The 14,477-nt window shown below is 42.8% G+C and overlaps 1 protein-coding gene across 11 annotated transcripts in view; it reads right to left on the bottom strand.

Moving 5' to 3' along the window:
- KALRN (kalirin RhoGEF kinase) overlaps window positions 1–14,477 on the bottom strand; it is a 483,534-nt gene that overhangs the window by 332,826 nt on the left and 136,231 nt on the right. The gene's annotated exons all lie outside the window — the stretch shown is intronic.

Raw genomic sequence — 14,477 nt, forward strand, 5'->3', positions numbered from 1 at the left:
AAAGTTTAGAACTGCTGATGGATTCCTGCAGGAAGGATGCAGGCCCTCTTTGAAGCAGTAGAGGCTGGGTACCCAGGGTCCCATCCTCTATTAAATTCTGTAGGTTAGAATAATATCCTTTAACTGGCATTGGTTTAGTCAACAGGCTTTTCCCAAAAAGCTGCAAAAGGGCATCTCCCAGCACCTGTCACACAGCAGTGACGTGCTTAGGGTTTCCCATCCGTCTCCCAGAAAGCCTCCCACTCACATCCTGGAGGTCCCCAGCCACCAGTAACTTCTCCAGGACAAAAAAATAAAATAAAATATCTAATTATGTACAACATTGAGGAGGCACTTTGCTGAAACGCCAGCCGTACAAAAGAACCATATGCCAGTGCCCCAAGTGTGCTTTGCAAACATCTGCCTCTCAGGGGGATTTCATGCCAGACACTAAGAAAGCAACTTTAATTAGAGGCCAATTGAGATCCTTGTCCCAAAGCCTGTGACTGTCTTAAAAAAGAAAAAAACATCCTAAACAACAAGGCAATTGCATTTCCCCCCACGTTTAAAAACACTCTACCTTTTCTCTTTTTAGTTTTTCTGACAGAGTTCAACATACCCCAAACAGACTGACATAGTTCCCATTGCCTTCAGAAAAAACCCTGTCCAGGAAGGATGGTTGAGTCTAATATGAGTTTCAAAGTGGGTTTTAAATTAGTCATTTTTCATTGTGGTTCATACAACATTCACAAATCAGCACCCCACAATTAATTAGGCTTACATTTCCCCTGTCACACGTCGCCTCAAATCCCTTCTGACCAGATACATTTCTGCCTTCGCTCATCTCCTTTGGTCCCTTTCTTTCTGGCAGGGCTTATGATTTGAGCTTGCAGCTATTGTGTCATCCTGGGAAGCTGATTTAAAAAAAAAAGAAAAAAGAAAAAAAAAAAAGAGGAATGAAAGAAAACCTAAATCTGCAATTCAAAAGGGAGTTTCCCTTCCTGTGCATCAGTTCCCTGGTTAGGGATAAAGCAAGATCCATGCCCTAAGCTCTTGACACAGGGCAGGCAAGAGAAAGAAACTGTCCCTGCAGAGGGGTACATGGGAGAGCAGCCAAAGCCCTGGTGAGATCGCAGAGGCTGCTCCCACCCCTGAGCTGGACACAGTTCATCCAAACAGGGCAGTTTCAGGTCTCTGGGTGATGTATCTCTGGACAAGCCCAGCAAAACCAAGGCAGCAAGAAGAGCAGCAGAAAGAACTCCAGCTGATATGAGGCAGATCTCAGTGGCACTTCAGGCAGGCCCGTTGGGAGCACAGGGAATGCTCAGGGGCTACACTGTGATGCTGGGCTACTCCAAGAGCTGCCTTCCACAGTCCTCACCTGGGGAGCAGGACCTCCCGTCACGCCCCACTCTTCTGTGCTTATTGCAGTTTCCCAGGGTCTCTGCAAACCAATCTACAACCAGCCCCAGCCCACCAGCAGGGCCTGTGCATAACCCACTTGCAGCTGACTTCAGACTGCCCAGACCTCTCTGCCCAAGCGCTGAAATGCGAAGTGGCAGTGGCAGCAGCTCCTCCAAAGGCCTGGCCAGGAAACACTCTGGGTCTAACAGCAATCACTTCCCCACCAGCATCCCAAATCCAAACAAAACCAGGGCAAACATTTTACATACATCAGTGGGAGGGGGAAGGCAAGACGCTCACAGGACTAAATAATTTATCTGCCTCTCCTACAGATGCTGACATTTTTGACACACATTAAACATTAATGAAAATCATTTTATGGATGGCTGAGTCATGCCAGTCAATGGATAATCCCCTGCTTCTCCACCTGCCCCTTTCACCCTCATCTGGCTCCTATCGCAGAGTGCAGCCACTTGTAACTCTGCCCTCTGAAAGAGGCCAGGCTCCCCCCGATGCCAAAGAGCAGAGCAAAAGCACCGAGGGGGCTGAACAGATCCCAACGAACACATGGACGAGAACCGAGCCCACAGAGCCCTAACCCCGCTGCAGTTAAATTCACAAACCTGCTGTTTTGTTAATTAGCTAACACGAGATGCTGTGAATCATTTTGGAAAGCAAATTACCTCCCTGATTTCCAAAAGCTTCCTAGCCGCATTTCTTTTTTTAACTTACTATTTTTTCCTTCTCTCAATGTATAAATGCCAATTAAATTACTGCCTGCCTCTGTTTTATCTAATGTTAGCCTACTCATATTTTCAGCTGCTCCCTGATGCCAGCATGGCCCCTTATGCCCAAATCTCTTTAGCATGCTAGTATAAATGTTTACAGCCCTAAGACTAAGTGCTGTAAGAAGCTTGACATTTTTGTGCTAATAACCTGTTGTTACTGTAATGTTGAATTCAAAAGGATCACCAATAGGTTGAAAATGCAGCTTTCCTTTAGTTTGTTCCAGCTAAAGACACATATAAAGAGATAACTGGAATTAAAGTCTCATGAGCTGTCTGAATCTCTTTCTGGACAAGCAGCCCTTAAACTTGCCAAAATGATACTCATCAGAAGGTAGAGCTACAAAAAGCCACTGGGCAGGTTTCAAAGACAGAGGGTATGCATTTAGTCGCATCTTATCAATCACAGAGTCATAGAATCACCGAAGTTGGAAAAGACCTTTAAGATCATCGAGTCCAGCTGTTAACCCAGCACTGCCAAATCCACCACTGAACCCACTGGACTGTGATTCTGGATATCAGAGTTACCAGGAATATGTTCTCTATCCTAAACATGCCTTTCTTTATGGAATAGGCTAAAAGATTATCACCTAAATGCAGCAAATTGCCTTCTTTTCACTAAGGGGGAGCTCAGAGCTGCACAAATAACTGGCTACAGGTTAATGGGATCTGACTGATCTCCAGAAGGTGCAAGCTGCTGCTCTATAGATTCTGGACAGCTGGAGTCAGATGACCATCCAACTCCTCCCTGAAACACAGGGAAATAGTCTGGGGGCCCTCTTTCCAGCCCACTGCCAGGTTGCATTTTTTCTTTCAATGGAGGTGACAAAAGTGCAATATATTGGCAATGATATTTTAATTTCACAGACTGAACTGTAAAATCCTTTTCCCACACATATTTTCCCTTCTTCCGAAGGGATTTTACTGGTTGGCGGTTTCACTGAGCAGCATGCTCTGCAAAAACCAGCAATTCCAGGCGGGAGGAAATTGTCCCATTCAATGTGTCAGTCCACAAAGTTTATTAAATAGGTTTCTAAAGATAGGGAAATTATACTTTGATCTGAGACAACCTATTTCAGCCTGTAGAATCTTGCTACAAGCAGCTGTCAAGCCTCCCTTGAGTACAACACTGAGGAGCAGATCCCAATCTAAACCAAGCTAAGTCAACCAAAGGACATTTAATACCTTCAGTAAATAAGAGATGAGGAGAAAACAGTTTCTCCCACATCTACTGCAGGCGAGATTTCACTCCTTTGGCTGCAGCAGTTTTAATAATCCATTTTTATATTTTTCCCCAGCCAGGAGTTCATCCTGCATAAACATCTCATGCCAGCCATCCCTGCTCTCCCACACAAACATGGAACCACATGTACCTTCTCATATTTGGGTTCTAGCTTTGCTGATAGAAGGACAGACCATGTCCACATTTCCAACCTACATCTCAGCCCAGGGTTTCCATGACCTTTTCCTGCAAGCTCTAGCTCTGCTGCTGGTATGACTTGTCCATTATGTTAGTTGTTCAATAACTCTTAGGCACTACTGTGCTAATAGCACTTTGAATAAACAACAAGTCACAGTCAGAAGTCAATGAAACATTAGGAGCGATGACAAATGAGAAATAGCAAACTAACTGCACAATGGAAAAGAAAGAAATGCAGTGATGTTTTTCTACCTCCTTGCAAAGAAAAGCAGAGTGAAAGATAGACTGAACAGATTCATCACGCTTTAGCTTCATTAGTATAATAATTAATTTATATTAGCAGGTGCACATTAAGAAGATCTGTTTCCACCCCTCTGCCACCACCAGCTGGTGCAACGTGCATGTGTCAGTCATGGGAAGTAGTAGTTGTGCTGATGCCCCTCACCACCTCTTACATCTGCATCCTGCAGCTTTGTTATGGGTCCAGTCAGCAGCACTGGCAGAGCTGCATGAACACATCACAGAGAACAGTTTTTATTCCAAAGTGCTTAAAGTGGCCAGAGCCAGCTATGGTGGGAGACAACCAGACACATAACTTCATTTTCCATATTTCATGGGAGCTGACTGATGGCAGAGTGCAGGTGTCATGGCCAGGTATTTGATACAGGACGTTTATGATAGCCTTTTATAAACCTGATATTTATAAGCCTGCACTGGAAAAGTAGCTATGATGTTCCACCCAGAGCTTTTGCTCCTGAGGAACACATGTTCATGAGTCCACAGATCTCTGGTTTATACCTCACCCAGTGGATCCTACTGCAGGATTTGACCCAACATCAGAGTTCTGGGTTATTACATGGGACTGAGAGAGCCAGAAAAATATCCTCTTAATAATGCCTCTTTGAATCTTGTGATCTGATGAAAATTCAGCCTGTGGAAATACATCTACCCTCTCTACCACTTTTCCTTGGAAGCCCTATCAGATGTTATTATATCCATTTATAGAAACTCCAGAAAGCTGAGATACACGACACTGGCTACTAATGAAAGCTGCAGGATAAAGCAATAATGACATCTTGAGAACAAAAAATGCATACTGAAATATTATAGAAAGAAAGTTATCAGGCAGGAGATGTACAAAATTCAATTTTCTGAGTGGTATACTGGCTTAAATGATACAAGCAATCTTTTCATGGCCATGAAATGAAGCTTTTTTGCCAATGTTTTGTGAACTCACACAAAGAGAAAAAACCAATGAGATAAATAGTGTCATCTTCCCCTGCACTGAAGTGCTACAGTACTGAGCACACTGCCTGTTATAAGACTACTGACAATTGAGGATGTATCACCCTGAGCAGTATCTCTGTCTGCATCTATCTGATCTGCCCATTACCATAGTCCTCTGCCACACAGCACAACCATGCACTTCATGGAATAAATATCCATTGAAGCCAAAGTAGCAAGTCAGCTGAACACATAAATTGCCCAGATTCTACCCGGGGACAAGAATAATTATCTTTCCAAATCCACTTTAAAACCCTGACTAAAGAATACTTTCTGAAGAGGTCAAGCCCTGATGATAGCTAATACTTTCAAATGAATCTTTGTAATTGCCCAAATACAAAGAGCTGTTTTAACGCATCACGACAGCAGAATGCCTCTTCCAGGGGTGAGCTCACCCGCATTTCTGCAGATCATCACTTAAGTGTTCCGTAAGTCATATGACTTTCTGGCTTTGAAAGATTGCCTTTTGATGTCCAACAGACAGATGTCAGCATAAAAAGATCGGGAGAAAAAGAAGTCCAAGCTCTGCACAGCCAGCAGTAATCAAGAGAACAGCAGTGAGCTTGTCTGTGGAGACCAAGCAAGCAATAGCAGCTGAGCTACCTCCTCACCCCTTTGCTTCCAAAAAGTGTTTAGCAATAGCATAGCTACAAAAGTGCCAGTGAAGTGCACTAAGTTACCAGTACCTGATTAGTGGTTCTGCAACCATTTACAGCACCACTAGCTCAGGAGCACCCACCACTGCTAGAAATCAGGGACCCAGCCAAAGAGTGTACTTGAAGCTGTAACACCAGTTAGTCCCTTGGATGTCAATTGTTTGGGGAACACTGTGATGTAGCTTACACTACCACTGTCACTGCTGTTCAAGGGATAAACAGAAGGCTTCTGTCATCAGTGTTTCCAACCCAGTCCTTTTCATAAGCATTGCTATTCAACTATAATGGTTGTTTTGTTACGTGTAGTTCTACTCGGAAAACTGACTCCATAAAAACAGCGTCATGGAGTTAATTTTTATTGCATCTCAATGATTTCCAGATCAAATGCAGTCAGTTTACAAGTAAAAAAGATGTTTGGTTTGTTTTTCCAACTACCAGGTCTACAAACTCATGCTGGGATCTAGAAGTTAAGTTGTCATCTTTTTGGCTTGTACGATTGCAAGAAAAATGAAAAAGAAATCTGCTCGCCTGCTCCTGGAGCGGCTGTGTATTTCCAGCTTCAACAGAGAAAATAAGGAATAAAAATGAAGACAATATTTTCAAACCCACTTATCTAATTCTGCGCTTCAGGGCTCCAGAAAGGTAATCTGATTTTAAAAGCTACTCCAAGGGCAATTTGAAGTGACAAGACTTAAGCACCACTTAAAATCTTACTGCATATTTAGGTACATAAATAGTATGTACCTAACTTTAGACACCCATTTTTCAAAACTGTTCCCCTTAATTTAGTCAGCAAATTAATCAGATTTGCATGTGATTACACATAGATAGCAGATAATTTCTGTAGGAAGGTGTTATTTTTATATAGACACTTGTCAGAGCAGAATTGCACGTTAAACTAAAATTTATGAGTCCACAGGCTGAGTTAACATTAACTATTTGACAGCTGCAAATTGCTGCATTACAGACATGGCCAATTTACTTACAGAGACCCACGTGCACACATGTAACTTAACCATTCCCCAGCTGTCTGTCTGTAAACCTCAGTTTGTAGGGGTGAGAAGGTTTCCCTCATGGCAACTCTGGCATGTCCTAATCAGGTATCTGAGCCCCACTGTCCTGCACATGAAAGAAACAAGATGTTCTAGGGGCAGAGGAACAGATTAGCTTCCTACCATGTTGACATACAGATCGTCTAATCCTTTGTCATGTCTTCTATGAGTTCCCTACAGCAAAAATTTTCAGCCACGCCTTTGCTTCTCCCCCAGTACATCCAGCTCTTTCCTCTGGGCTCCTGTGCCAAATGGTTTTGGATGCCACCAGTCAAACATATACACACAGGGCTGCTCTGTGGAACCCAGTGTGATGGTCACCTTGAGCCTTGCGAAGGATTTGCAGAAACATTAGCTTTGAGCTGTTTGTGAAACACAGATTCATGGTGGGTAAACTGAGGGAATGTTTGCTCCGTTACCCAGTTGTCCCAAAGCATTCCTTCGTGTACAGGTGCACTAATGCTGACCACCCCACCACCCCATCTGTCCTTGTGCCTTTGGGAGTTAATGTCTGATTGCAACCATAGAGATAATGCATAAGAGCTTACAGGAAAAGTGGTCTGAAAATAAAGGCTGGGAACACGGCCAGCATTTGCAGATGTACTGAGTTAGCGAGTTCTGAGGAACATTCCAAAATATTAGCCAGGTTTACACACCCGGCCTTGCCATGCTGGTTTCATAAGCTGGAGGTGCCTGCTTGCAAGGGCAGTCCTGCCAGGCCATCCTTGCAGCTTTACTGTGGCTTTCCTCCCTTTGCTATCTCCCTCCAACAAGGACAAGCAAGGGTGTTTAATTAAATCCAAATGCTAACATTTTTAGCTAAGTGTAAAATTGTTGATTTGCAAAGCAGCGCGCTTGGCTTTCATCATTAAGGAGCGCTGTGATCAATGTAACATCAGGCCAATTATGGCTGTTATGGTGCTGAGAGATGTATTTCTGTTCTCTGGATCTCTTTATGTATTCAGGTGTAAGCTAAGCAAGTGCAGCCTCAAATGCTAATTGTGCTGCTTAGGACATATTCATTCCCAAGGAGTCCCGTCAATCACTCAGTGTTTTAGCGCCAGGCAATTGCCAATCCTTTCCCAGCCAGCTCCAGCCAAGGTCTTGCCCATGATGATGAAATCTGCCTGGAGATTTTAGAAACTCACAGTCACACAAGGCAAGGCTGCTGCTCCTGCAACAAGCCACTGCTGACTTGCCTTCATAAACTGCCAAGGGGACTCTGAAACGAGCACAGTGAGAAGGAATGGGTGTACTTGTGGCTCACTCCGTCCTCCGGATGATATTTTCCCAGCACAGTCGTCACAGCTCGTGCTATTTGAGTCATCCTCATCTGAGAACGCAAATAGTTCCCAACCGGTAACGCAGTGTTTCTGCTTGCAGGCTGAGAGCTCGGCTTCTCTCCCAGTGCTCCAAGCTGAGCCCAGTCCTGGAGAGCTACAGGCTGCTCCACGTCAGGGGAAGGGCCTTGTACAGATGGCATGGAAGGATGGCAGAATTGCTTGGGTCTGGAGGGAAAATTGAGCCCTCACAATACTCGTGGCTTTAGAGTTTGGATTAAACCCTGTCCTTTGTCATGTTGATGCAGAGAGGAGCAGCACTTGACAGTATTCAGAGAATTGTAGATTTATCCCTCTGAAACCATCTTTCACTTCCACACTTCTGTGTGACTTTCATCATGGTCTCTCTGCAAATTATTTTAATTCCTTATAAGAGGAAATGGATTTTCCTTGCCATTTACAGCACAGGACCTTGCATAGTTACTTGGATTTTCATAAAAAATAACATTAAATTGGAATCTAAGTTGAGTAAATTCAGATATCTGAAAGCAAAAGCAGCATTTTGTGGGAAGTTGTAATTATTCCAGGCAACAACAACAACAACAAAAATATCAGAAAATTCAGAACTGAGTTAAATGTCAAAGCAAATCAAGACAGCTGAAGTATGGAAATCAATGTTTAGGCACACTAGCAACAATGCAGAGCCTCCAGGGATACCAGGGAAGGAGTACACAGCTATGGCTAGTACTACTATCAGTACTACTGATAAATGCAGATTAAATTGATATTGAAAGCCCTTTGCAGATTAAATTGATACTGAAAGCCCATTTCATTTTTTATCTTTCCCTTATTAAATTATTCTAGGATGAGAAAAAAAAGACCACATATCTGTCTGCTAAGAGTAACACAGAGGTATGCAACATTAAAATAACGCCATCATGGACAATCTAAAGGCTAAAAGCCTCAGGATTTATATCTTACTCAAAGTTGCTTATAAATTAATTTGTCCCAAGAAACAGTGACTGCCTTATAAACATGGGATGTTTCTAACCATTCATTTAACTGTTATCCTGCAAAAAAATAGCAGATGATGGAGACACCCAGACATCAGTGCAGGTCCCAATCTTTTCTGGAGGCTCGTTTCAGAACACTCTCTAGAAATTAGCACTGAATCTACACTTGCAGTTTACTCCTTGGAAGGCAACAGCCTTCCCTTCCTTGGTGTACCCTCTCCAAAAGCCTGTGAAGGAAGTAACCCATGTCACAGTGAGGCAGAAAAAAGCTGCAGGTGGCCCAGCATGTGAGATCTTCCCCCAGCTCCAAGTGGCTCTGCCTGGGGTCTTGCTGTGCCAGCTCTCATCTCCAGGAAGCTCTGACATTTTCCATGGTGGTCCCAAGATAAGGAAGGATAATGGTTATCAGGGTTAGCCAGAAACATTTGGTTTTTAATCCTGGCTACTGACATAACTTGTGTTCACAAGCAAATCGTTCAGTCTGCCAGCATCTTGGTTCACCCATATGCTGGGGACAGCGTGTTTCCTTGCCTCCCGAGAGCAGCCACAGAGCCTGGAGGCAGCATCTTGTCTTTCCGCTGGCCAAGAAAATTTCTTACCATCAGTGCTAAGTGGGTGTTTTTCTGTACGGTTTACTCAGAGGGAAGTTGAAAAGCAGAAAGCAAAGATACAAAGCTGTTCTTGAAAGAAAATGTCCATCTCTAAAAAAGTGAGAAAATATTCAAGTGCCGCACATTAGCACTGCTGCCAAGTGAAGTCTTGAGCAATTAGTCTGCTGATTGCTTGAACTTCACTGGGTGTAATCTAATTTACCAGCAGTGCAAGCCTCAGAATGTTTCCAGCACATGGTGGTCAGAGAGAGCTACTCTCAGCTGCTCCACTGCCCTGTTCTGACCCAGTGAAGACCTTCAGTTGCAACCCATCACTCGGTGCAAATATTTAGTGAAGGAAGTGAGAAATCAGAGTAGCAAATACTGCATTCAGAAATTCAGAAAGAAAACCAGCTTGTCTGAGTCATCCCTAAGCTTTCAACACACACAGCTCAGCAGGGTTGCTCCTATTCTGGTGCAGCCACCATGGAAAACATTAAAGTAAATCTACTGTGTGGGTGAAGGGAGAGAGGCATGGGAAAGCCAAGTCCCTCACTGGGGTCATGCAGGGGGTTATCACAGGCTCAGGATAAACCCTTGTCCCCTGTGCAGAGCCCTGTGCCATGCACTGCCTGTCTGCCCTGGCACAGACCAGGACTGAACCTGGCACTTGCTTATCCTCCACTCTGCAGGTGTTTACAGGTATTTTTACTATACGCTTCAAAAAGATGCCTGTGTCAGAAGTGTGTTTACACATTTCCAATCTTCTGAGCTTTCAACCATTTCATTAGACCTGAAATTCCCACCACAGCAAGTGGTGATCATCAGAAGGTACGGAGTCTAGTTGGTAGAAGAGGCATTTAAGCACAAAGTGGGTGTTAGCCCAGATCTATTCCTCCTCACGTCTTCCTTATATCTGACAAAGACTGCACTAAATTTCTGAGCAATAACAGCTCCAAAAGTTGACAGATTTGAAAATAAAGCATGAAGCCACATACCTAATCACCAGGGTACTGGAGCAAGTAACTCCTCCATCTATGAGCCTGAAGGCTGCCAACACCGTTGCAGAAAGGAACTGCAGTGTGGGGCAACAGCACGAATCTTCTGTAAAACGGTTTTTGCAAAGCAAGAGCACTTGGTCACCAAAACCATCACCTTCATTTTAAGGCATATGCCCCAACTTGGTGTGGCATGTTCAGTGAAATGAGAATAAAAATTTGGTCCTCAATAGGAAAACCTACACATTGAAATCTGGAGTAATCAGTTGTTTGCCAGGTGAACCAGCCAAACTGATGCCAAATTACCTCTCATTTAAAATGCTTGTCCCAGATGGTTGCGTGTGAGGTGCTAAGCAGCACATGGAGAGGGAGCTGGCAGTCAGTCGTGTTTGATGTGTGGTTAAAAACCAGAAAGCTTCAGAAAGACTCCTCCTGTTCCCAGCGAGAGAGTCACATCTGGACCAAAAGCTGAAGAGGAGACTAATCAGACGTGCCACAGCTTCCTACTCTGGAATACTTGGTTTGATAGTGTCTGTGATTTTACATTTGGTCAACTAATCAATAACGTGGCAAAAGAAATGAAAAAGAAATGCATACCAAAAATGAGGGAAAATAGCAATGGGCAGCAGAGAAATGTTATATGATGTTATTCATGATTAGGTTATCTTTGTCCTTCATCCTGCTGTCCTGTGAGGGAAACCAGGTCTCACACAGGACTTGTAGCTTCGAGTCAAATCTGTTCCTCCAGACAGGAGATACATCCAGGGTCTCAGATGCATCTCCAGTACAGTGAGTCCCAGCCACATGTTCTTCTGGCATAGAAGGCCAAATTCCAAGGCCTTTGCAAGGCCTTTTTTAGGCCAAGACCTGGATCTTGTTATGAGGGAACTTGCCCTGAAAGGCAGTCAAGAAGTCATAAAGAGATGTGCTCACCTCCAATCTCTCCAGGCTGGAGCCATATCTCTTTATAGAAGCTTCCTGTTAGAGAACTTGAGTCATCTGGAAGACAATGCTTATCATTTCTTCAGGCTGAATACATATTTATTCAAGTCACAGATACATATTATTTCTTGAAAACAGGGTAATTTAACAATCCTATGATCTTCCTTTAACCCAACTGGAATTTATAAGAACTTAATGCACTCTATAGGACATTCCTAAGAGACAAAGATTGTGTGACAGCTCAGAATCACCAGGCCTTTCCAGCTGAAGCTGAACTGGGGTAAGAACAGACAGATAATTAGTGAAAATGAGGACAATGAATTTTAAAAAAGAGAAAAGGAGACAGGAAGACTCACTTTTTAATGAAAATATTATCCTACTAAATTGCATGATTAAAAGTCAAAAGAAGAAAATCTGAATGTGGCACAAGCTAAAAGAAGTACATTTTATACAGGGTTTTTTTTTTAATCCTGTCTTCTAAACAGTCAGTGTTCTGCTACACATAAAGCTGTAGCATGGTAATTAAAAACAGTCTAGTCCCACGACAGGAAAAAGACTCTTATCAATGGCTTTTGCAGATCTCAGTCAAACCATTGGGAAATTGGTAGTCCTGAAAATTAATATGTAAGACCATGATCTTAGGGAAGGACATAGTAAATACACTTATCTGTAATGAGTTCATACTGGTTTTTTGCCATAAAGATAACTCTTGAATGAGAAATCCAGCCATTTCCTGGTTTGGACTTTGTCAAGGTTCCTGGTAACAGCATTGAGGAGAAAATCCACGTAATTTGCTTAGCAAGCTGAGACAGACTTCAGCTTCCAAGCAAGTGCAAACAAGAGATTTTCTAACATCCCATGGGCTGAGCTAAAGACAATAACAGAGCATTATATAACGTGACAGAAACCCATTTTCACCATGATCCATTAGTGCAGTTGAATCACTCAATTCTGCAAACTGCACTGATCATCCAACATTAATTGGGGCAAATTAAGTTATAATTTATGACTGTTCTTCTTCATAATTACTTATGGAAGGAAATAGTGAGGAACTAATAATTAAGATTATGAGGAAAAGTTTCAGAATAATTTGTTAAACAAGAGTGTCCTTTCTTTTTCTTCCCCTTTCTCCCTGCTTAGAAACAACCTAGTAACTTACCCTTTGGTTACCTGGGCTGTCATTTACAGCTGTGCCTCAATACCCAACTCATGGGAAACAGAAAATTCACAGCACATTTTCTCTGGATGCACGGATGGGACTTATGTCCACATTGGTATGAGAGACACCCAACAGCCAGTGGAGATCCCGGGATGACACGACACTGGAAAGTGTTTTTATAAAAAGAAAGGAAAAATAAAGAGAAGAAACCAGAATAGCCAGGAGATCTGGAAACCAAGGGAGATCTGGAAACCAAACGATCCCTGAGTTTGAGGTAGATGGGAGGAATCCGTAAGTCTGAAGCAAATGCATAGTTACAGAGCAGCAGTCCAGGCACGGTGTGACTTCTGCACTGGGCCTGAGCCTCTATTTTTCCAGAATGATTTGGACCCTTAATGAAATCAAGAAATCATTTCAAACAAGACCAATAACTACTGCTTATCTTATATACACAGAAAAGGAAATTTATCTTAGTCTCAAAGGCAAATTACAAAGAAAAAGAAAACATCTAGCTATGTAACCTCATTCCTTTCACAGCCTATTATTCCTTGCATATTGTCAGTCCTCTTCAATTAAATGTCCTGTGCTATTTTAAAGACTATTAATCAGTGCCAGTTCAAATAGGTGTTGTAAATTCATGCAGATGAGGAAGACAGACATCCAAGCCACAATTCTTTATTTCAGGCTAACTTGCTCAAGTTATAAACTGCCTTTCTGAACAAAAACCAGGCCTGAATGATCCATTTTTCCATGGTGATAAGAAGACAGGGTGTGGGATTGATAAGAACATGCTGATATTTGGCAGTGAAACCTCATCAAACCTTTCCAGACAAGATAATATTCAAATCCAGAATCTGGAATAAAAGCAGTAGGCAATTTCTTGTCCAAGCTGAAAATCCATGATCATTTTGTTCCCACTTTTCTCCTGTCAGACACAGTTTTCTTGAACAGAAGATATTTGTTGTAAAAAAAACCTAAAGGAGTTGACATGCATAAAAAGAATTTGGTTCCCACCCTGCTTTCCTGTTTAGCAAGTAGCAAATCTAGCCTGAATTTCTCTACAGTACACAAAGATAACTAGCAGCTTAATAACATACTGCCAGCAAACATATCATTACAAGGCCAAGTCAGTACATACTATCCATGCATGAAACACCCACTGAAAGAGATGGGAAATCTTTACACAGAATCACTGCAGATTCAGGACCAGGGGGTAGCATGGAGTATAAATCAGAAAAGTTAGAACTTGATTTCTATTTTTGAAGATAATATGTCTTTAAACAAAAAATGGAGCAAAGTAGAGACTGGTGATAGGCTCAAATAATGGCTGTTTTCCCAGGGAAGAACACAAAACCATGTTAGTGCAAAGGGTGATGATGGCTCTTCACTTTCCTGGAGAAGCAGAGAAGGATTTTGAGGACAGCTCACAAGAGGAGGTCTTCATGTCAAAGAGCAGTGGAATGTACAGATAATGAAGCAGTTATAAGTGCACTTGATGAGCTACCACATTAGAAAACTTGGCAGAGCCATTACCCATCTTCTAGGCAAAAGAAACGGGTGCCCTGGCCTGCTCAAGCACTCACTGCTGCTCAAGCTGGCCCCATTTGAGTCAGCCTCTTGGTCATCTTGCCACAGTAACCACAAGAACAACTTCACCATCCGGAAATTCTTCCTGGAGCCTGTTCACTGCAATATTTTGGGTCTGGAATGGAGATACACAGGGCAGTGAAAAAGTAGAGCCTGAACAGCAAAAGCTGGACATGGTGTCAAGATAAAGATGCTCCTTATTCTGTCCCCATGGTCCTCCCTCACCTGCATTAGCCATGCAGATGTGGAAAAGAGACCTGAGTGAGGTGGGATTGTGTTATGTTGGCCCTGTGTACATGGAGCACTTTTCTCATATTATAAAAGCAGC

The sequence above is a fragment of the Corvus kubaryi genome, unplaced genomic scaffold (assembly GCF_017639235.1).
Source record: "Corvus kubaryi isolate FWS band 111438036 unplaced genomic scaffold, C.kubaryi_AGA036_p1.0 37396, whole genome shotgun sequence".
Classification (NCBI taxonomy): Eukaryota; Metazoa; Chordata; class Aves; order Passeriformes; family Corvidae; genus Corvus; species Corvus kubaryi.